Source organism: Pteropus alecto, unplaced genomic scaffold (assembly GCF_000325575.1).
Source record: "Pteropus alecto unplaced genomic scaffold, ASM32557v1 scaffold76, whole genome shotgun sequence".
In the NCBI taxonomy this organism is placed as follows: Eukaryota; Metazoa; Chordata; class Mammalia; order Chiroptera; family Pteropodidae; genus Pteropus; species Pteropus alecto.
The window spans coordinates 16,246,383-16,269,824 of NW_006443138.1; the positions used below are offsets into that span (position 1 = coordinate 16,246,383).

The 23,442-nt window shown below is 33.9% G+C and overlaps 1 pseudogene; it reads right to left on the reverse strand.

The window, feature by feature from the left end:
• Window positions 1–13,363: 13,363 nt before the first annotated feature.
• On the reverse strand, window positions 13,364–14,325 carry LOC102878030 (annotated as a pseudogene).
• Window positions 14,326–23,442: the final 9,117 nt, after the last annotated feature.

The window sequence follows — 23,442 nt, forward strand, 5'->3', positions numbered from 1 at the left end:
GAATTTACCTACTGGTTCAGAGATATCAACTCCAAAGGAGCAGAAAATTATTTTCTTATGTATTTATTTTGAGATTTAAAAAACATCAGATTCACATTTATTCATACTGAATGTTTAATAAATGAACCATAAAAATATATTCAAGACAATTCTTTCTAGCTTTGGCAATCTCAACAAAATGCCTTTTGGAACTGGGAGCAAGAGATACGATAGCTTCTTGCAGAAATACCATGTTAATTGAGTTTTCCACAATTTACTAGAAGCTCTAATGACTGAGATATTATATTAATCATCTCTTCCTTAGCACTGTTAACTTAATATTCAGGAGCTTAATAAGAATTAAGTGAAGAATGTTTTTGATTATAATTTTATAGTTAACTCATATTTAAAACAATTACAACTCTTCCGGAGTTGCCTGCCTAAAGAATTATAAGGTAATACAGTGTGGAAGCCTTGAAAATGTTTCACTCTTTCAGATCTGCTGTAAAGAGTATCAGGGACTCATACACCCAGATGCTACATCTCTGAATTTTCATCTTGTCAGCAATCATATTAATCTGCTCAGACTGCCATAGCACAATACCACAGACTGGTGGATTAAACAACCAGAAATGTATTTTCTTACTGTTCTGATGGCTGAAAGTCCAAGATCAAGGTTCCAGCATGATTGGTTTCTGGTGAGACCTTTCTCCTGGGCTTGCAGATGTCACCTTCTCTCTGTGTCCTCATATGGCCCTTTTCTCTGTACACAGAGAGAGAAAGAGCTCTGGTTACCTCCTCCTCTGCTTATGAGGACACCGGTCCTATTGCAGTAGGGTCTCACACTTAAGATCTCATTTAACCTTAGTTCCTTCCTTAAAGGCTCTATCTCCAAATACAGTCACAATGAGGGTTAAGATTTCAACGTATACATTTTGGGGAAAACGATTTAGTCTGTAATAGCACTAGACCCTCCAATGTGGCACTATTCCTCAAGAGACCAACTGGTCACTTGGAAAATTAAATATATTTGGGCTCCTCCCATGCTGAAAGCAGCTGTGGTTCATCCTAATAGGGGTAGACACCTATGTGGGGTATATGTTTTCCTTTCCTCCCTTCTGAGACTCACTATCTTGAGGCTTATAGAATACTTGATCTATAGGCATTGAACCCCTATAACACAGCATCTAATTAGCAGAACCATTTCATGGCAAGGAGGTATTGAAGTGGATCCATGACTATAGGATTCACTGATCATATCACACATCTCATCATTCAGAAGTAGTCAGCCTCATAGAACAAGGAAACAGTCTTTTAAAGGCACAGTTGAAGCTCTAGATTGGAGGCGATATTCAGAAAAGATAGGGTGACATCCTTCATAATGTTTTGTATACATGAAATCAGAGAACTCTATTATGATGCTATATCCCCAATAGGAAGATCACAGGGGTCTGGGATCTACGATGTGAAAGCATTGAGTGGCCTATCTTACCATTGCTCTTGCCATTACTCCTGAAGTCCTACTGGAGAATTTTTATTCCTATCTAAATCATCCCTGGGATCTCCAGTGTTGGATGTTCTGGTGCACAAAGAGGGCATAGTCTCACCAGGGGACACAGCAAGGGCCTCACTGACCTACAAGTTATGCCCATCCACTACCAGAGAATTTTGGATTTCTTGTGTCTAGGACCAAACAGGCAAGAAAAAAAGTCACTTCTGTGGCAGAGATAGTTGATTATGATCATCAGGAGGGATCAGGAATGCATTCATACAATAGAAACAGTTAGGAATACACATGGAACTCAGGTGATCCGCTTGGTGCCTCTGGCATTCTTTGGCTCCACTGGAACTGTTAACAAACATGTGCAATAACTGCCTGAGGAGAGTATAATTTTCAAGGGCTCAGACTACTAAGAAATGCAGGTTTAAGTCACAATCAGATAAGCCACTAAGAACTGATGAGATGATAGTTGAAAGTGAGGGTGTTTGGAATGAATAGTAGAGGAGGACGAAGATCAGATGTGGCCTCTAGATCAATGGGAGGGACACAGGCTATTGTTCATACTACTAACCTCTCTCTTCTATATTTTGCCTCAGGTTTAGAGACCGCAAGTACATAAGGAGCTGCTTCTGGAGTGTGTGTGGAGAAATAGACATATACCGAACAATGAGTAGATATTGGTAACTTTGATTATCAGCTGGGCAGAGCACAGTTGACGGACAGCCCCAGATATCATATCTCTGACCCATCACCACACTGAAACTTTTAGAATTGCCCTACATTTTGAAATTATTCCTACCCAATCATTTTTTTCCTATTTGCTCTCCTTTACTTGGCTCAGACCTGCCTCTTGATCTGAAGATTCTCCTGGTCCTCTCCAGCTTTCTCCCCTTTTTTGGTACAGGCATTGCCCTCTATAAATCTCTTGCAAATTTAGTCCCATCTTCATATTTGATTCCAAGAAGACCTGAAACAACACAAAAAATATGTAAGTACAAAGTGTCCAACTAGAAAGAGAAGACATGATAAAAGATAAGGAAGAAAAGTAATAATTATTATTGACAAAGATTATAGGGGATTTTTAAATTTTTAAATACATTTTACCCTTTACAAAATTGTCTACAGTGAGCAAATATTTTTGTAATCAAAAAAGGTAAACAAAATAGAAGTGTCTAGAGGATTTAACAGCATATCTAAAGACAACATGAGCTGGAGAATTCTGAATGGGGGGAGGAAGATCCTAGGGCAGCCATCCTCAACATTTTTGGCACCAGCAACTAGTGCTCCTATGAGAATCTAATGCCTAATGATTTGAGATGGAGCTGAGGCAGCAATGCTAGTGCTGGGGAGCTGCTGCAAATACAGATGAAGCTTCGCTTGCTAGCCCACTGCTTATCTCCTGCTGTGTGGCTTGGTTCCTAACAGGCCACAGGACAGTATTGGTCTGCAGCCTGGGGGCTGGGGACCCTTGTCCTAGGGAACACCTCCAGATCAAAAGACTTTACAGTCTACTTAGACTGTAATCCAGGCAAACACCAAATAAAGCAGTATCTACCAGCTCCTCTGCTGAGAGGAAAGAAAATTCTTTCTCCCTTCTGAAAGCCACAAAGGCCATTTATCAGATTACCTGGATTCAAAGCCTAGTGCCACAGTAATGATGCCTGAGCTCTTTGCCTTAATCTCATTTGTAAAATGAAACTAAAAATAGCACCGCCACAGAAGTTCATTTTAGGATTAAATGAGATAATATAATAATGTGCTTAGAAAAGTGCCTGACACATAATTTGAACTCAATTAGTATTATTTTCTCATTGTTTTTTCACAATGATCTCTCATATACTTTGAATAAAATATGAAACTGAATTATTAGTTTACCATCAAATATGTGATAAAATAGGAATAAAGACTGAATAATATGGAGTTTGGAAGGCATTTTATTCTAATGATTTTCTGATTTATATAATCTCATTGTGTAACTCTAGGTTTCAGGATTTGAAACTAACTTTAAAATAATGCGGACAAGCAAAATATATAAATTTTTAATTAAGGGATTCAATTAGAAAGTACACCGTGTTTTCAATTGTAACCATTGAGACTTGCCAAATTGAAATATAAGTCTTACAAAATGCCCTATCTGCCATATATTTGAGCCTTCCAAAACTAACGGAGATATTTCATGAATACCAATTTTTACATGGAAAAAAAGAAAACACTGTCAATGAGTGAAGAAATTTTTAGCACTCCCAGTCCTCAACCCAGCTGATAGAAAGTAGGAGATGACATTCTCAGGACATCTGTTCACTAACTTGATTAAGCTCAACTGAAGTTAATACCAGGCATTGTTTGCTAATAACTGGCATCATTTTTACTTTATTCATTAAAATAACAATAAAAAGTGTTAATTGAGAGCATACTGTGTACCAAGTTCTGTCACAGAAGCAGGAGATAAGGCAATCAACATAACCAACTGACTTACTCCCTCGAAAAGCTTACATCCACCCAATAGAAAACAACAGTAAATAAGTAAACTAATACATAAACAAACTAATTAGTGTAATTTATATAAAACGAACAAAAGAATAATGTGATCGGGATGATTGGATGAAGACACAGGGAAGTAGTCTATTATAGACATTGCAGACTATTGTTCATAAAAAGCCTCTCTCTTAAGAGGTGTACTTAAGCCCAATTTGAATAAAAAGAAAGAGCCAGGCAGTTGAAGAGACTTTTCATGAAAAGGGAGGAGTAAGGGCAGATGCTTGAAAGAGTATCTATATTGGTTATTAAAAGAATAAAAAGACTATCCACATTATTGGACCCAGAAAATGAAAGGGAGAGTAGGAGGTAAGGACAGAGGAGTTAATCAAACATCAGACTGGAGAAGAATTATGTCACGATTCATTCTAAATTCATTGGGAAGCTTTTGGAGGATTTTAGGCAATGAAGATGTGACATCCACCATTTTGAAAAAGTGAATTTCCCCCATGATACTTTAACTTTTTAGCAGTCTGACTAAATGTAAGTTACATGAACAGTATTTTAAATTATAATACATAAAATAGCAAAAATGAATTTATCCACACAAAGATATGTGGATAAATATGAAATAACACGGAGTTTGCAGAGAAACAAAATAGGAGAAATCAACAATCATTATATTACACACACAAAAAAATGTGAAGGCAATACCAAGTATGGGAGACGTCTGAGTTTTCTTAGAAGTTATTGATCTAAGGAAGAATTAAAGCCTCATAAGTCTAACAGAACCCTGGTCTGCTCATGTTGTTCTTCTCTTTATCCTTATCTAGAATGAAGAGCAGCCAATTATTCTACACTTCAGAAATGTCTAGGTTTAGAAGGTCAGATTATTCCTTTAGGAAGTTACTTCTCACCGGACTACCCTGATGCTGCCTAGAATAGAGATTGAAAAATGTCAGCATCTGCAGACACACTCACAAGTTTTCTACTGGTAGATGCCAACTAATTTTACTCCATACATTTGTTCTGCCATGTACTTTCAATAAATGTCATCGTGTACTCAGGAAACAACTCTAAAATTAATCGCACCTGTGGTAATATATCTTTCAATTGGATAAGCTAAAGACTCCTATGAAATCTCACGTGAAGTTTAAGTATCAGATGTGGCCATTTAAAGTAATTAGGAACTTGTTGGAGGAGTTTTGACTTTATGTGTAATTTATTTATATGCTACTTTGGTCCAGAAAGAACTTTTAAGAAAGTATGCAATAAAAGACATATGCCATATATCAAGTAAGATTAATTTTTAAAAAAGAGAAGAAAAACAAGGCAAAGAGAAAATAAAATTGAGCCAGCATGAGCTTAACACAAAATAAATGCCATTAACCCTTTGGAAGGTTCACAGATCGGCCCCAAGCTTTCCATAAGAATGGCATTTATTTAGTTATATTCTCAGTGTCAGATCAAAATTTATCCTGTAGACCCTTATAAAAGACCTCCTTTAATGAACTGAACAACTTCCCCAGTAACATTCTTACGGTAAATGTAGGTAAGCTTCATGGCATTGTTGTTGTTGTTGTTGTTGTTGTTGTTTTATAAAAATCAATGAATGAATTGTCCATATGTACACATTCTACAATAATAACATTTCTTATTTTGTATTTTAAACTGCTTTTAGCATTGAGAATAAACAATTAAATTGTTTACACTGGAGTTGCAAGAGGTTGAAAATAATGTCCATGATGAGGCCTCAATCTCTCTAAATGCTCTTTACTCAGATGGACACTTAAGCAAAGAAAGCTGAATTGCTATAATCATGTAATTATTGAATAGGACTAAGTCTAAGGGAGGAATGGTGGCTAATAGGGATGTGCTGGAAAAAAAATTCGCTTCCCTAAGTTTCTTATTATTGGTAGATGAGAAAGTCATGGCTCAGAAACAGAGCATAGAAACTACTCTAAAGGTGCTTGGGCCAACTGTGTTTCCCTTAGAGAAGAGGTTCCGAATCGGAAAACAACAAGGAACATAAATTTCATATACAGTTTCTGGGCCAAAGATTTCTTTAAGATTCAGATGAAAACTATGTACCTCTCACTGGAAAAAAAACACTCACATTCTAATCTCATCTCTTAGTCCACCCTAGTTTTAGAAAAAATTTCGACACTGAGGATTTATCACAAGGGGAAAAAAATTCCCCGGAATTTTTATTTTCTTGATTTGTCAAGCTGTGAAATATGAAGAGAGCTGGCAAGTTACAGGTGCATACGCATAGAAAGTATTTTGTCTGAAGAAAAGGGTGTAATGGTTTAAAAGTGACTGTTTGATGTATCAGATGTGGCCCTTTAAAGTAATTAGGAACTTATTGGAGGAGTTTTGACTTTATGTGTAATTTATTTATATGCTACTTTGGTCCAGAAAGAACTTTTAAGAAAGTATGCAATAAGAGACATATGAAATTGTGACAGATGTACAATGAGGACAGTTGGTCTGGGAATAATATTGTCAAGGGATAGAGAAAACTCCAAAAAGTGTATCATTGGTAGTAACCATGATACTGGCACAATACAAGGCGACAGAATTTGCTTCAACAGGTTATCTTAAGCCTTTGCCTTTGTGCACTATCATTCAGTACATAGTGTACTTTTTAAGTCAGAGACCACGGGATAGTGCTGTATTCTCAATAGGATAGATACATGGATGCTTCCAGGAAGCAGGAGTTTCCTACTTATCATCCCTTCCAATTACATTCTAGAGGATTTTGTGCTTCCTGGTCCTATTACTCTGGGCTTGTCAGTGCTGGAGATCTCAGTACCCTAATGAGACACACTTTTGTCAGAGACACCACAAGGGACCTATTGAATTATGAATTACAGCTGCTGTCAGTGCTTTAGACTTTTCGTGTCAAGTGCCCAACTGGCAAAAAGAGTTTGCCAACCTCCCTGAGTACTGACTCTGATCAGCAGGAGGTAGAGCTGCTTTTACACAATGAGAGCAGGAGAGAATCTGTGTGGAAATGAAGTGATCCACTTGGGTTCCTTCTGGTGCTCCCTGGTCCCACTGTTACTATGAACAGACACACACAGAAATCTTAAACTGAAAAGGGTATGATTATTAAGGGCTTAAAACCTCCACTAACTTGAAAAAAATCAAAGTATGGTAAATATTGTATTACAATAGAACAGATCTCTACCCACACGTTGCTCCCTACAATGTTCTGACCTTATTCTGATCTCACATTTAGTAGGCATTTGCCCAGTTCCTGAAATGTTCTTTCCTAGAAAATTGATACAAATGTTTTCTTACCTTTCTTTGTCTTTGTTCAAATATCACCTTCTTAGTAGGACTCTCACAACTAACTGCCCTTTAACACTTAACCATTGCTTCCCAGTTACCTATACTCCATGCCTGCTTTACTTCTCTCCATGGCACTTATTATTACCTAAAATCTAACACAATCCACTTTTTATTTGTTTATTACCTACTGCCCATCAACTCAAATGTAAACTTCAAAAGATGAATTTTTGTTCATATACCACTGTATCTCTATCCACTAGAACAGTGCACCAAATGGAATCTCTTATGCCAAAGCCCATTACACCAAATCTAAACTTAAAACCTGACCTAGTTGCAGTTTCAACCTTCTTACAGAATGTAATCTTAATCAGATAGTTGGAAATTTTCTGGTCAGCTCCAATGAGGCAATTTGTTATTTGGGCCCTCTCCACTCTCCCCCACCGAAACAAAACTAAGAAGATCATCCTGATAAGACACCTATCTGAGAACCTGGCCTCAAACAATCCTTTCTTTTCTTTTGCTAATAACTGTCTCGTCCCATCCACTTTCAGCCTATAAAAGCCTTCCATGTTGTACAGCTTCTCAGAGCATGTATGTTTACTAGATGAGATGCTATGTGATTCATAAATCATTCAATAAAGATAATTACATTTCAAAAGTTTGTTCTTTAACACCAGCAATTGTTACAGTGTAAAGTGACAAAGGTGGAAACCGGATTATAATGGTGTTACAGTACAAATGAACATTGAGAAAATAGCATCATCATCAATATTATCATCATCATTATCTCAACTGACAGTGATTGCTTATTATGTGGTAGATACTTTGCAATCTGTTCTGCATGCATTATGATATTCAATCTTCTTAACTCTATGACATGGGTCCTAATACTATTATTTTTTCTATAGCTTAGAAAGTTTAAGTATCTTAATTAAGATAGAGATAATTAGCAGAGGTATTATTTCAAACTGGATCTGACACTAAAGCTTCAGTTCATAACCTGAACTCTCTGGTGAACACAAAAATCACAGAGAGCAGTCCTAGAACTTTGTAGGACACCAAAGAAATGGAAGAAGACAGAGAAATATTAAAGTAATTCATCAATAAGAAATGCAAACATTTCTTATTTAAAAAATGTGATTTAATAAAAATGTGAATAATGTTTCTAAAGAGTTCAGAAAAATACCAAAAATCTAAGAAAAAGAAAGCTTTATGCTAAACCATAGGTTTACATCATTGGCTTTATTTTTAAAAAAAGTAGACAATAACTATGCTCTTTCATCAGAATCTAAAAGTAAATTCTAATGGAAATTTAATTAAGAGATATTACAATAAAAGAGCAGAATCATCACAAAGACAGGCAGTAGCAACATTCTAAGTTAACTAAAGAAAAATAGAGATTTCTACGGAGGCATAGGCAATAATATATGTTCTAGAATACCACACCGAATTTTCAAATCACTAGGTTTAACCCATGCTAGGCTCTCTCTCTCTCTCTCTCACACACACACACACACACACACACACACACAAATGCATCATGCACCAAATGGAAGTTTATTCTGCCTTTTCTGTTTTGTCTTTGAGGTCTATTTGAGATCCAGGTGCAAGATATAGAAAAGTCTGTTATCTCAGAAGCATACAGCTAAACAGTCTGTTACTTTTGAAACATTCAAATTTCAAGGAGAGTTCTGTTGCTTGAATGAAAAGCAGGTGAAAACTCCACAGAAAAGTATTAAATCATAAAAGAATTGCAGATATGGAATGCACTTAAGTCAAGGATAAGAAAGAATGGTAGATACATGGATTGTGTACAGACTAATCTCAGTTAATATGAAAACAGAGGACAAATTTCCTTTGGAAATTCTCATTGCATTTATTGTTATCTATATTTTCACATTTGTTGAAAGAAACCTTCACTACATGAAAAATTACACAAAACATTTACTATGCTTTAATGTATACATACTAGAATTTTAATTTTATCATATTGCTAGCTTATTTATATATTTCTGCACACATGCACACACAGTAATTGAAAACCTCCTGAGTACTAGATATCGTTAGGTTCTGCTGCAAATACAAACAAAATTTTTTCCCTGCCCCGAAAGGCAAGTAAGTACCAGAAACATACATGTACACTGAAAAATGCAACACAATGTGAGACTTGGTATGAGTATAGGTAGAACCAGAGTCCTGATTAAAAACAGCTGATTTTAAAGGAAAGCTTCAGACTATGTAAATTTTGGGGAATGAAGGATATTAAAGGATAGATGTTGGTCATGAAAAAATCTTGAGGTACTGAAAAAGCTCAGTGAGACATTCAGTGTGGCCAGAGCATGGGCTGCTGCTGTGAAGTGAGAGGTAGAAGACGGTATTGGAAACTGAAGTGTTTGCATCAGGTAACAAAGGGAAGGCGAAGGATATTTTAAATAGGAAAATGACGTAATCAGTTTGGATATCTAGAAGATCAGTATGTAGTGTGCAGGGTGTACTTGAGTTATCGGAGATGAAAGGCAGAGGCAGTACACATCACAGGTTAAACAAAATGAAGACATGGTCTAAAAGAAGTTGTGAAAATTAGCCTAAACCAAGGTGTGACCTGTTTAGGCTGTTTGCTTTAAGCGTTAGTGAACTTAGGTAGATGCTATGTATGGAATTCATAAACATATCTTTTGTCCAATATCCTTATCTCTTTACCTTTAAGAAAGAAATGTTAACAGCATAATTCCCTAGGAATACTTAAGTTTGTGAGATCTGGTCTAAATTTAAGAGTAGTGGAAGAGTTGGAGAGAAGGGGTCAGAAGTTTTTCCTTTGCTGTCTCAGGTAAAGCTGATTTTCCAACGGTGTATTTGTGATGCTCTCTTTTATCATTAATAAACACTCTAATGTTTTCCAAAGTTTGGAAAACAATTTTTGAATAATGTTTGAATTATGAATGTTTGTTACTATCGGGCCATTTTAAATTATAACGGTTTCGATGGAAGTTGCTAGTCATAGTCTTATGTCTTGAAGATTATCAATATTTCATTATATACCACACATTTTATTCTTGGGTTCATTATTGACATCTACTGATCCTACACAAACTATTTAGCATTTAATGTGTAAGTCACATTCTCTAGCAAACAAGTACTAGAAGAGGCACTGAGAGATATATCACAATCAATGAGCCAATTTCAGGTCAGACAGTAAAATCCAAACATGAGAAATCAATCCACAATTGAAAGAAAACAATGGAAAGTCTGACGAGAGTTCATTTTATGATAACTACTTTGTACTTCACAGTGAGAAATAGTTGAGAAGTGTGGAGGTCATCATTAAAAGTACAAAATTCCATTCATCATGGGAACATTTTTAGAGACAATGATTTTGATGGAAAAATTCCACAGCATATTTTGAAATCAAAATCTTCTTCAAATAGCTTATCCTATCAATTCAAGACACGAAGTGAAATGAAGCAAATCCTATAATTCTGTGTATGAACTCTAAACTGATAAAACAATTATCGTTATTTTCTGTGGTGAGACCTTCTGTACTTGAAAATGCCAAAAATGTTTTCTTTCTTTCTTTTTTATTTTTTTTGTTATTGTTCTTTTCTGCTCTTGTGTTGGGAGGAAAATGAACCCATATTTCCATTACTATTTCTACATTTAACAAATATTTAACAGTACTGATAAGGAATTAAAATGTTTAGAGTGTCCTTTCACCAAAAACAAGATGAAAACATTATTTCGACCTAAATTAAGTTGCTAATAATATATATTATTTGTTCTAATAGCAAAATCCTTAATGAGAGGGAGATAAGAAAAACTACAATTTGAAAGAAAAGGATAAGGTAGCTGGGAGCTAAAATAATTTAGCACACAATATAACTGTATTTGTGGCAGAAGTAAATGCTTTTAAAAGGGGGCTTAATGAAATTGACTTCTTACAGTTAAAAAAGTTAATAGTTATTCAGTGGGTCATTAATATACAACTGGCCCTTACAGTTTGTTCATAAGTCTTGATTATATAGTAGTTATTTTCTCTGTTCACTGAATAACCGCATAAATCACCAACTTACTTTCCATAGATATGACTGAAAATAACAGAAATCTACCATTTTAAGGCTGTAAAGAATTCATTTTACAGCTGAAGAAGCTGACATGCAGTCTCCTGAATATTAATGTTTAATATTTATTGAAGCCTTTCTCTGTGGCCAGCACTTTACATGTTCTATTTCATTTAAGCCTCACATCAACCTCTGATCCAGTACCATTATTAGCCCCACTTTATAGAAGGGAACATTGAGAACTTAAATAACCTTCTAAAGGCCATAAAGTTAGAAGTGGCACATTTAACATTTGAATATACATAGTTTAACTAAAAAGTCTAAATTCTTAACTATTATATCACATTACCTCCCAGCTCACGATGAAAATTACAACAAAAGACTTCAGGAGCATGAGAAAAGTATAAGAAAAGCTATTGATATTTGATATGTCTGTCACAAAGAATTTTTCAACTCTTTATCAACATGTACTGCAAAAAAGACTTGTGAATGACTGACAGTTTTTACTTAAAATTGATTAATATTCAACCATTTATTTAGTGACCCTACGAGCTAATTAATTGGAGGTTATCACTTTTTTAATGGATCTGTCTCTTATATTTCATGACAAGCTCATTTTATAAACAGCAAAGCAAATCCATTTCTAGTTTTATTTTACACTTGACCAACTTTTTGTTTATGCCTTTTTAACAAATCTAAGTTAACTTACATAGTTACACAAATGCGATACAAAAATTTTATAGATCAGGCAACGTCTGACACAGATATTCAATTATTATTGGATATTCTGAGTCATAAGGCCCAAGGTACAGGATAGTGGGCACAATATACACTTACTGTAGAGCACTCACCTGCTAATTTCCACTCAAAGCTTACAGGTTACTCAGTGAGGGATCAGAGCAGCACACCAAAATGGGGTCTCTATTCTAACCAAAATCCAGACAGATTCTGCAGGTGTGCCTCTTTGTTTGTGAGTGAGTTGTGTAAGATATAGAAATTTGTTTTTTTCTTTAAAGAAAGTACCCTGATATGCTGCAGACTTCTTGGCCTCTAGGATCAACATAGATATGGCAGGCTTCTAACTTTTACGAAGTTTATCTCTCATGCTTTGGCACTTGTGTTTTACTAATCATCTGAGTATTCCCTACTTCCTGCTTACCAGATCCAGTGAATTTAAGGGAGTAGAGAAAATAAAGAAAAGTGAGCATACTCTATTAGACAACACTCATGGAGACAAAATAAAAATATGAGAAAAAATGGAAGGAGGGATGTCATGGTACTACTGACTTTACCACAACAGAAAGAGATCAGTAATTGATCTGATCTTGCTTTAATTTGTTTTCTAAACAAACCAAGATAAATATTGTCTAGTTGTCATAAAAATAACTTTGGTACTGGTTCACTGCCTTTATTGAAATATTTTACTTTCTTCTTAGACAATGAAAATCAATAGATAATGCCTGTAGCAAACTCATGTCTTTTAGTGCAGTGTTAGCTTGAGAAGAACTACTAAGATGATATAACTAATGAGTGCATTCTGATCTCGGCTGTATTTATATTAAAATGTCAAGTAATTTTTACATGTGTGACACTGTTCTCTAATGTTTTTCTTATTATTCCCTTATGACAATTTATAGCAAAAATTGGTAGAATTTGATGGGAACTTTAATTTAACATATGAAATGAAACTCTCTTTTTTTGGTGTTTGGAGTTTTCTTCATTCAAACTGATATGAATTCGAGGTTACCATCTAGACTAATATTCCACAGCGCTGTTTTGACTCTAAAAACGGGTGTAATTTCAACTACATTTTCATTATATATGAAGGCTATCGATGAGCTGATTATTTTATCATTCATAAATTTTACTCTTAAAAACAATTTTGAAAAGGTGCTCTAAAATTTTTTAAATGTCATAAGTACACAGTCACCAATGGTGATTATTTTTGAAGAGAAAACTAACTCACTTAATGTAGCTATTTATTTATTTTTCACAATAGTGATCTGTTTTATCTGACTGGAAAAATAGATGCTCCACCAGTCAGGTGATGGTGGCCTTAATCTTCCTCCTCGTCGTTGCGGCTCTGGCCCCACAATGACCCTTCTTGGCGTTCTTCCTCTTCCCACGGCCTGGGCTGCCACCCACCCCATAGGGGGACCAGAAGGAGAAGTTTGCGATGTGCTTCTGGGAGTCCAGGCAGACAAGGAAGGATGGGATGTTCACCACCTGTTTGCAGATCCTGATGTGGTGCTGACGGATCTGATGGGTGGACTTGGCCAAGCCCAGCTTGAAGACCTGGGTCCACAGGCGCCTCTCCAAGAAACCCTCAGTCTTCAGGCCCAGGATGTAATCCAGCCCTCATCCAGCAAAGCGCCGCAGCAGGGCTTTGCCTTCAAACAGACGCCGTGGGTCTTTCTCGTCTAGCGTCTGCAGCTCCTGGGCAGCCTTGTGGATCTCGGCCAGAGTAAATTTGACCCTCCAGACCTCACGTTTGTTCTGGGGACCATACTCGCCTATCAGCTTCAGCTCTTGATAGAGACAGGACTTCTTGAAGTCATGCAGGTTTTGCGACAAACCCAGCTCTGGGCCACCGGCACGTTGGCGCCGCTTGCGCGTCTGCATCTTAACTAAGCACAGCACCCCTGATTAAAGTAGCTATTTTGTTTCAATTTTGAAAGTCTATGACTTCACTTTCTCACCTATCTACTCCCCCCCAAAATAACAAGAGCACAAATAAAACTGTATGTGGTTATGATTGTTGATAGCTACAATGAGTTGAGTCATAAGGATTTTCTAGAAGACTGACATATATTTATATACATATATAAATACACATATATATGTATATAGATATGTTCTATACATGGGTTTCCTAATACATATAAAAATGTATAAACAGATGAAATGGAGTGAATCGTAGTTCAATTGCATCAACTAGTTCCTTTATAAAGAACTAGCTTATCAACTATTTAAAATAATTTCAAAACAGTGCTCAAAATATTTTAAACATACCGTCATACCATTTACATAAACATATAGAAAATAACATATAATTTGTATAAATTATAACCTAATGAAGCTTAAGAAAATTAGAGCATTTTCTAGGTAAATAAATATTAACTAGAAGCAAGGATTACTATAAATGTGGTACCATAAAAAAAAATAGCAAAAAATTTAAATAAATTGTGCAATAATCTACCACTGATATTATGCAACAAGAATTGCTCATTCTGTTATTTTATTACAATTTCCACTTTTACTTTGCAAGTTAGCAGGACTATTTTGAGCTAGCCAAACATATTTTTGAATTATATATAGAATAAGCAAGCATATGACTTAAATGAGATATTTCCTCCCTATAGAATAATGTGTACCATTTATAGTACTTCTTAAGATGAACTTCCTTTTCATATTTAACAAAATTCTTGAACAAATATATAGATCAAACTGGACTACATTACACTATTATGTCCTTTTACTATAAAGCACATGTGAAAACAGAAATAACAATTGGATAACAATTGTTTACAGTGTCTTGATGAATAAATTCTTTAAAGAGTATATTTTTTATCAGGTAAATTTTCAACATCAAGTTTACCAATTATTTTATGAGATAATAATTAGTTTTTTGATATGAAATCAAGTTATAAAAATTGATTTTTATAAGGAAACTATATAATTTAAGAAAAATAATTAGAAGCTATAATATCTAAATATGTGACTAAATCTGGTGTATATCATATCCTACTATAAAAGAAATTAATTTGAAATAGTAAATTTTTCCCAGTTTTGTTGAGATATAATTTATAAATAAAATTGTATATATTTAAAGTGTACAATATGATGATTTGATATACATATATATTGTGAAATGATTACCATAGCCAAGTTCATTAACATATTTACTTTGTGTGTGTGTGTTGAGAATACTTAAGATCTACACTCAGCAAATTTCAAGAATAAAATGCAGTATTAACTATAGTCATCATGCAGTACATTAGATCTTCAGAACTTATTCATCTTATAACTGAGTTTGTAACCTTTGACCAACATCTCCTCATTTCTTTCAACCCCCAAATTCAACCTCTGATAGCCACCATTCTGTTCTGTTTCTGAGTTTAAGTTTTGTTGTGCTCTATTTTGTTTTGGTCTAGATTCCACAAATAAGTGACACCATAGAGTATTTATATTTTTGTGTCTTGTTCATTTTAATTATCATAATACTCTTCAGTTTCATCCATGTTGTAACAGTTGGCAAGATTTATTACTTCTTTAAGGCCAAATAGTATTCTACTGTGCATATATACAATATTTTCTTTATCCTTCCATCTGTTGACAGACATTTAAATTGTTTTCATATCTTGGTTATTGAATAGAGCTACAATAAACATGGGACTATAGATATCTCTTAAAGTCAGTGATTTTGTTTCCTTTGGATATACACCCAGAAGTGGAATTGCTGAATCATACACTAGTTCTATTTTTAATTGAACTGTTTTCTTATACCAGGCTTCAACAATGCGACACAAGGCTGGAAAAAAAGAGAGTGGAGAGTATATACAAGGAATGAAAATCAGAGACTATGATTTTAAGTTGAGTGGAATAAAAAGACATGAGAAGGTGAAGAATAGTAAAATAATGTCATATACATGGAATGAAGGTACTGATTTGATGGAAGGAGACTTGAGGTCTGGGCAATCAAGGAAAAATATTTAAAGGTAAAGAAGGAAGATGTGGTTAGAGCGTGGGATATATAAAATTGAAATTTGGAGTGGTAATAGTTATGATAAGGACAGGGTCCTTAGGGTATCCCCATGGATATGCATGGCTGAGGAGGAATGGAGAGCAAGATCAATAGAGGAGAGGAAGTCAAAGCCAGAGAGTAAAGGATGATGGAAATATTATCTATGTGAATATTTTAAATATATTAAAATGCTCAAAATTAAGTCACAAGAGAGTGACTGCAAAAAAAAGGAGATAAAATTCTTGAGAAGTAAATGTCATTTATAATATATATTCTAATGAACAAAATGATCGATGTAAAATTTGTTTCCCATTATTCATCTTCATTTAAAACTTTGTTGTTGAACAAAAGGCCAATTTAATTACAATATTTCTGAACGTCGTTTTTATCTGTGTTAAATACAAGTATAAGATTTTATGGACTCAGTTGCCAAAAGATTATATTTATAGAGTCAGCATTGCCAATTGAAATGAAACAGAAAGACTTCCTCCATGTTATAAGCAAAGGGAGGGAAAAACTTCTCTTATACCACATGAGATCAGAGTAGTGTCTCCAAAGACTGATATATCCTTGTATTTCAAGCAGAGAAATGAGCAGGTATCATGTGCACCAATATATGCAAGACATGCATTAATTTTAAGAGTCAAACCTATGGTTAGTGAAGACTGCCTTTCATGTCAATTGCTAAAGTGGTATGAAAGTATGATAATCAAGAAAATAAAATCAAGACAATATGAATGTGATCTCAAAGAGAAAACTGGTGACATGGAAAACCAGGCATGATTTTTCATAGGAGTAGAAAAAGGATGAGAATTATAAAGAATGTAATTTAATGATATAACAATATATGACAATTGGAGTAAAAAAAACTAATGTGCTACAATAAGATATCTTAATAGAATTTTTAACAAATTACATATCATTCAGGATCCATGGAGATATATATAGAAGAGAGAAATAATGTGTGTTAGAATAGTCAAGGCTTTCCAGGTTATACTATGGTAACAATCTCCAAACCTCAGTGGTTTAAGACAGTGAAGGTTTATTTTCCCCCTCACACTATATATCCAATGCAGGTCAGCAGAGAGGCTGTTTATGGAGGTGTTCAAGGACTCGGGCTGATAGTCTCTATCTGACACTGGCATAATAACAGCTGGAAATTATATATGTTACGTCTGTTTACAATTTGTCAGCCAAGGCAATGAAGGCAGAGAAATGAAATACTTGTGAATAGCCCTAATGACCAAAACAAAATTATAACAAAATAGCTAAACAACAATTTTTTTCCAGAACAAATACTCATATATAAATCTTTGAGAAAGCGAAAGGCTTAATTCAACTAAGCAGTTAAAAATTCTAGTTCTTAACAAATTTATAACACTGTCTCATGACTTGCACCCTCTGAAAAATCTAGATATTGGCACCAAGGAGGCCTACCCTTCTAAGTCATTATTCACAGGAGACGAAAATTGCCCCTTGTATAAAATTAAATGTAAAATGCAATATATAGGATCTTCTCAGTAATGCAAAAAAGACTAAATCAGGCTCTTAGGCAAATAGTCTTCATAGAGTAATTTTGGGAACATCTCCCCTCTCTGCACCTCTATTTTTTTATTTTTCTCTCAGATGAATCTTAATTCTTTATTAGACATAATCTGATGGTTTTATCATTTAAAATACAGGACTTAAAAATAAATATCTAGTTGTAGTAACAACAACTAAATGTGATTTCAGAAAGAAGCTGAGATCCCTGCAATAAACCTTCAAAATCTTACTTATTGTTCTTTTCAGCAACGTGGTTTAGCTTGTGCTATGTAAGGGCCAGTGGAACCTGTATATGGAAGTATTTTGGTCATGCACAGCTGCACTCAGACACGGTTAGCAGGACTTTGCTACTGAGGGAGATAATGTGGGTCAACATTACCAGAACGATGAGGACTTTTTTTGTATAATCGTGATTATGCTTTTAAAAGGTGGTTTGATCCCAGAAGAGTTAACATATAACAAAACGATATTTTTTATTTGATGAGTATGACAAAGAAGGTAAGAGAAGGCAGGAAGAAGAGCCTAACAGCTACTCAAGTGTCACACAGCTGAGGCACACAATGCCAAGAAACAGGAAGTAAATATCCAGATGGATCTGCGTGAAGCCAGAAGCTTGAAGCCATAACGTCAGATATATAAGATGAATCTAGCACTGTAGGCTGTCAAGACAGTTCTCATGGAAACTATTTTTGAGAGTTCTATTGGAAAAGGTTAGGAATGACAGCAATAGGTTGTGGGATGTAACTACTAGAGAATATGTTATGATTTAATAAATGAGACTTCTTTGTCATTTGTGTTAGGAAAATAAAGAAAACATTATGACAATATGAATTTTCTTTAAAAGCTATATATTTACAGATAATATTTTTAGATTAAGAACAAAAAATAGTTCCTATTAGTGATATGTAATATAGCAAAATACATAAGAACATGAGTCAGACTATCTGGAATTAAACTCAGTCTTTAGTATTATTATGTTGTATGAGTTTTCACAGATTACTTATCTTTCTACGATTCAGTTTTTTCATCTATAAAATAGTATAAAATTAGTAAGCTTTTGTTGTAATGATTTAAAAAGTTAATATGTGTAAATCACTTAGAAGAGTGTCCAGTACACAATGAGCACTCAATTTTATTCACTATTGTTATTATTCTAGTTACTAATATCTTATTTGAATAATATGGCCCTTGTAGGAATCTGGTAAAGTATTAAAATGACTTATAGGCAAGGTTGAATTATTCTTCATAAATTGACTCTAGAGAGAAATTAGCTACTAAAAGTAAAATATTTTAAAAATATCCATTGGAAATATGTCTTCTGGTGCTACTTATATTAATATCTATATAGCATATTAATTAAAATATTTCTCAAGATATACCCATAATTTGCATATATATATATTTTAAGAAAGATACAAAAATATTTATTCATGGTGATTACTTCTGAGGAAGAGGTGTTGTGAATATGTAATGGAAAGGCATAGTTTTTATTGTATTATCTTTTGTGTTAGGAGTTTTTAGTATGTGCTTCTAATAGCATTTCAGTAAAATTTATATAAAAATATCTTTTTCTCCAATACAGAGCAATTTATTTTGCCTCATCACAGGTACCTTGTTTTAATGATTTTTTTTTTCTTTTGTTACAATAAGAATAGTCCTTGGAAATCAGAAAGCACGTGTTGAATTATGCATTAGTGTTAAGGGAGCTTTTTAACTCTGGCATTAATAGCACTTCTTACTGGGGCAGGGCAGGAAAATGCCCTGTTCATTGATGACCTGCCAGAGCAAGATTAACACTAGTGCCCTTGCCAAAAGGAGTACTTTCTGTTCTAGACTATTTAAAAATATATAGTCTTCCCACCCAGAAATATATTGGGATCCAGGTACCATTTTTATCTCTGACATCAATGAGTCAAAGAACGTTTGGTACAAAAGCAAGTGACACAACACAAGATTATAATAGATGATTGTGGCTCAAGGAGGCAGAGGATCCTAAAATGAAGAGTACGTTTTATTTCGAGGTGAAAGAAAATAAAAAATAGCAATTTTTCCAGTGCAATTTCTAGGAAAGTTGTGAAATACCTTTCTTTTTATAAAGTGTTAAAACTGTTGACTATGTATATTAAAATAACACTTTTTTTTCTTCTTTTATTTTTAATATCTTTGCATCAGTCATTATCTAATTTTAACCTTATCATGCAAAGTCTCTGTAAGGATAATTATTTTAAGTCATTAGAATTAGCACTACCATTTGAAGATATTTTCACTTTTATATATGGCCTATAAAAGGTAATTTAGATATAAATTGCTATTTTTGATAAATTCGCTAGCCAATACAGGTGTGCAGAATTAATTGCTTTGCCTCTCTCGGAACAATCCAACCATATTTGTTCATGAAAAATTTAATAAAATTATTGCAGTAATTTTATAATTATGATAATGCTGGAAAAATATTGTTTTCTGACTACATAGAAAATGTAATTGTCTAATTCATATTTTTTCGAACTTGTTAGGAAATGAAATTTATTTTGAAACTAACTACTTTTTAGTCAGTACAATTTAATGGTTGAGCTATAGTAATTTTTTTCCCTTCATTTAAAAACTATTTTTGTAGAGCGGTTTTAGGTTCACAGCAAAATTATGAGGAATGTATAGAGATTTTCTATATGCCTTGCCTCCACACATTCCTAGCCTTCAGAATTATCAACATTCCAGGTGGCACATTTGCTATAGTTGATGAACTGATATTGACATATCATAATCACTCAACATTTATAGTTGTTTTTAGAATTCACTCTACAGTCCATGGATCCAGAGAAAATGTACAGAAGCATGTATCTATCTTTATAGTATCATATAGAGTATTTTCACTGATGTTAAATATAATACTATTTAACATCCCCTGAAAGGTTGGGTCACGGACAACTCACATCTGACTATATTATTTAAAATAGAAATTACAAACTATTATTTATTTAATCAGTATCTTTCTCTAGCATAGTAATAATAAAGTAATTAATAATATCAAATAAAATGATTAAATGTTAAAGTCTCTGAACGATTGCTTCTGGATGAAAATTATTGTTACACAAGAAACCTTATGACACTGTGCAATCTAAGTCCATATTTTACTCAGACTTCAAGAAGAAAATTACCCTTCTTTCCCAATAGTTTTTAGTAACCCTTTAAACATTGGAGTCTGCATAATGCTAATCACTGGAGCAAAAACAGTTATTAGGTCAGAGGAATAAAATTAGTTACTAAGTGCACTTATAAAAAGGATGCTGATATATTTATTGTGCAGCCATTTCAGATAACAAGTAAAGCAGGCTATTATTATTTTTGTATAGACTGTTGGAGGCATGTTGCACTTCTATAAAGCCTGTGAATTCTGAGCTACAACAAAAACAGATGAAGTGTTAACTGTAGGGGAATAACCTCACCATGCTTGCACATATCCATAGAGGCAGAGGTTTGAAACATAGCTTATCTGAGTCTTGACAGGATACCTTACGATTCTCTTGGAATAAGAAAGGATGGGAGGCCTGTAAGGAGCTGCTATAAAACCATCTCCTACTCACCTTTTTCCCCCTTGGGATACTGTCGTAAAACATTTTCTCATGATCTTTGCAGCTTTGGGGCTTTCAACCCCACCCCACCTGCCTCAGAATAATGTCATAATATAAATCCACTTAGCTATAGTATGTATTTGGCTCCTCAGCAATGGCATGTCCAAGAGATCTCATTGCAATCATTCAGCGCCTTTTGCTTCAGCAACATCCTTTTTGGTGTGTGGAACAAGAATCACAGGGTATTAGCACCTTTGGCTTAATCTTCTCTTCATTGACTATGTAAGTAATAAACTATCTAAATCTGTAAGCGGCTCATTATATCTTTTTTTACTGTAATAAACACAAATATATTTATTATTATTTTTAAATACTTTTTACTAAATTTATTAGCATGACATTGGTTAATAAAATTATATAGTTTTCAAGTATACAATTCAATAATATGTCACATGTATATTTCATTGAATGTTCACCACCCAAAGTTAAATTTCCTTAATTTTATCTTTACAGCTGAATTGGTCAGGCCTTGAACTTGGCCTTGCCTATCTTGTGTGTTTGCTAGACTGTAACACAATCTCCAAATTGAGTACATTATATTTAAGGGCAGAACAAAGATGTTATGAGGCATATAGAAGGAATCCAGAAGAACTGAAATAATGAAATGATAAAGGTATTTAGATAGAGATTCATCAGTGTTCAGGTAACATATTTCTAATTGAGAACAACTATCACTTTTAAATAATGAAATAGAAACAAAAGAGAGAAAATGAAAATAGAATAGTATAAGTATAAAAAATCAGAAGGTATAACATTTAGTAAAGTTAAACTTTACTAAATGTACACAAAAAAGTTTTGTGAAACTTACATTTCAGTTATTTATATGACTATTCCTTTGTATCACTTAACTGTGGCTACAATAATTCTGTGTTTAAAAGCAAAAGAGAGAGAGAGAAAAAAACTAAATCTCAGTAACATACAATCAAATTTTATTTATTCAGAAATAGAACAAACAATTCTAAAATTATTATGAAACCACAAAAGACCCTGAATAACTAAAGCAATTCTGAGAAAGAAAAGCAAAACTGGAGGCATGATATGCACTAATTTCAAACTATATTACAAAGCTGTATTAATCAAAACAGTATGGTGTTGGTATAAAAACAGACACTGATCAGTGGAACAGAATAAAGAGCCCAGAAGTAAACCCACAAATATATGGTCAATTAATTTATGACAAAGGAACTTTAATATACAATGGGAAAAGGACAGTTTTTTTTAATAGTGTTAGGAAAAATGGACAGCCACATGCAAAAAAAATTAAGAAATAAAATAAAACTAAACTATCTTACGCCATACACAAAAATTAACTCAAAACAGATTAAAGACTTAAATGTTAGACCTAAAACTATAAAACTACTAAAAAAAACATAGGTGGTAAGATCCTTGGCATCGATAGTGGCAACGATTTTGGGGGGGGATCTGAGTCCAAAAGCAAAGGTAGAAAAGGTAAAAATAAACAAGTGGAGTACATCAAATTAAAAGATTCTGCACAACAAAGGAAAACATTGACAAAATGGAAAGTCAACCTACTGACTGGGAGAAAATATTTGCAAATCACATATCTGATAAGGGATTAATATCCAAAATATGTAAAAAACTCATACAACTCAATAGCAAAAAATGTACAAATGACACAATTAATTCAAAAACAGGTAAAAGGTCTGGAGAGATATTTTTCCAGAAAAAACTCAGATGGCCACAGGTTCATGAAAAGTTGCTCGACATCACTAATCATCAGAGAAATGAAAATTGAAACCACAATCAGATATCAACTTACACCAGTTAGAATAATTATTACCAAAAAGACAAGAAATAACAAGTGTTGGCGAGAATATTAAGAAAAGGAAACACTTGTGCCCTATTGGTAGGAATGTAAATTGGTGAGTCCACTATAGAAAACAGTATGGAGTTTCCTCAAAAAATTAAAAATATAACTACCATATGATCCAGCAATTCTACTTCTGGGTATTTATCAGAAGAAAATGAAAACACTAACTCGAAAAGATGTCTGTAACTCTATCTTGATTGCAGCATTTTTTACAATAGCCAAGATATAGAAACAACCTAAGTGTCCATCAATGGATGATGAATGGATAAAGAGGTGGTGTGTGTGTGTGTGTGTGTGTGTGTGTGTGTACACACACACGTATGTATATGTATATATAGACAGAGATTATTCAGCCATAAATAATAAAATCTTGCCATTTGCAACAC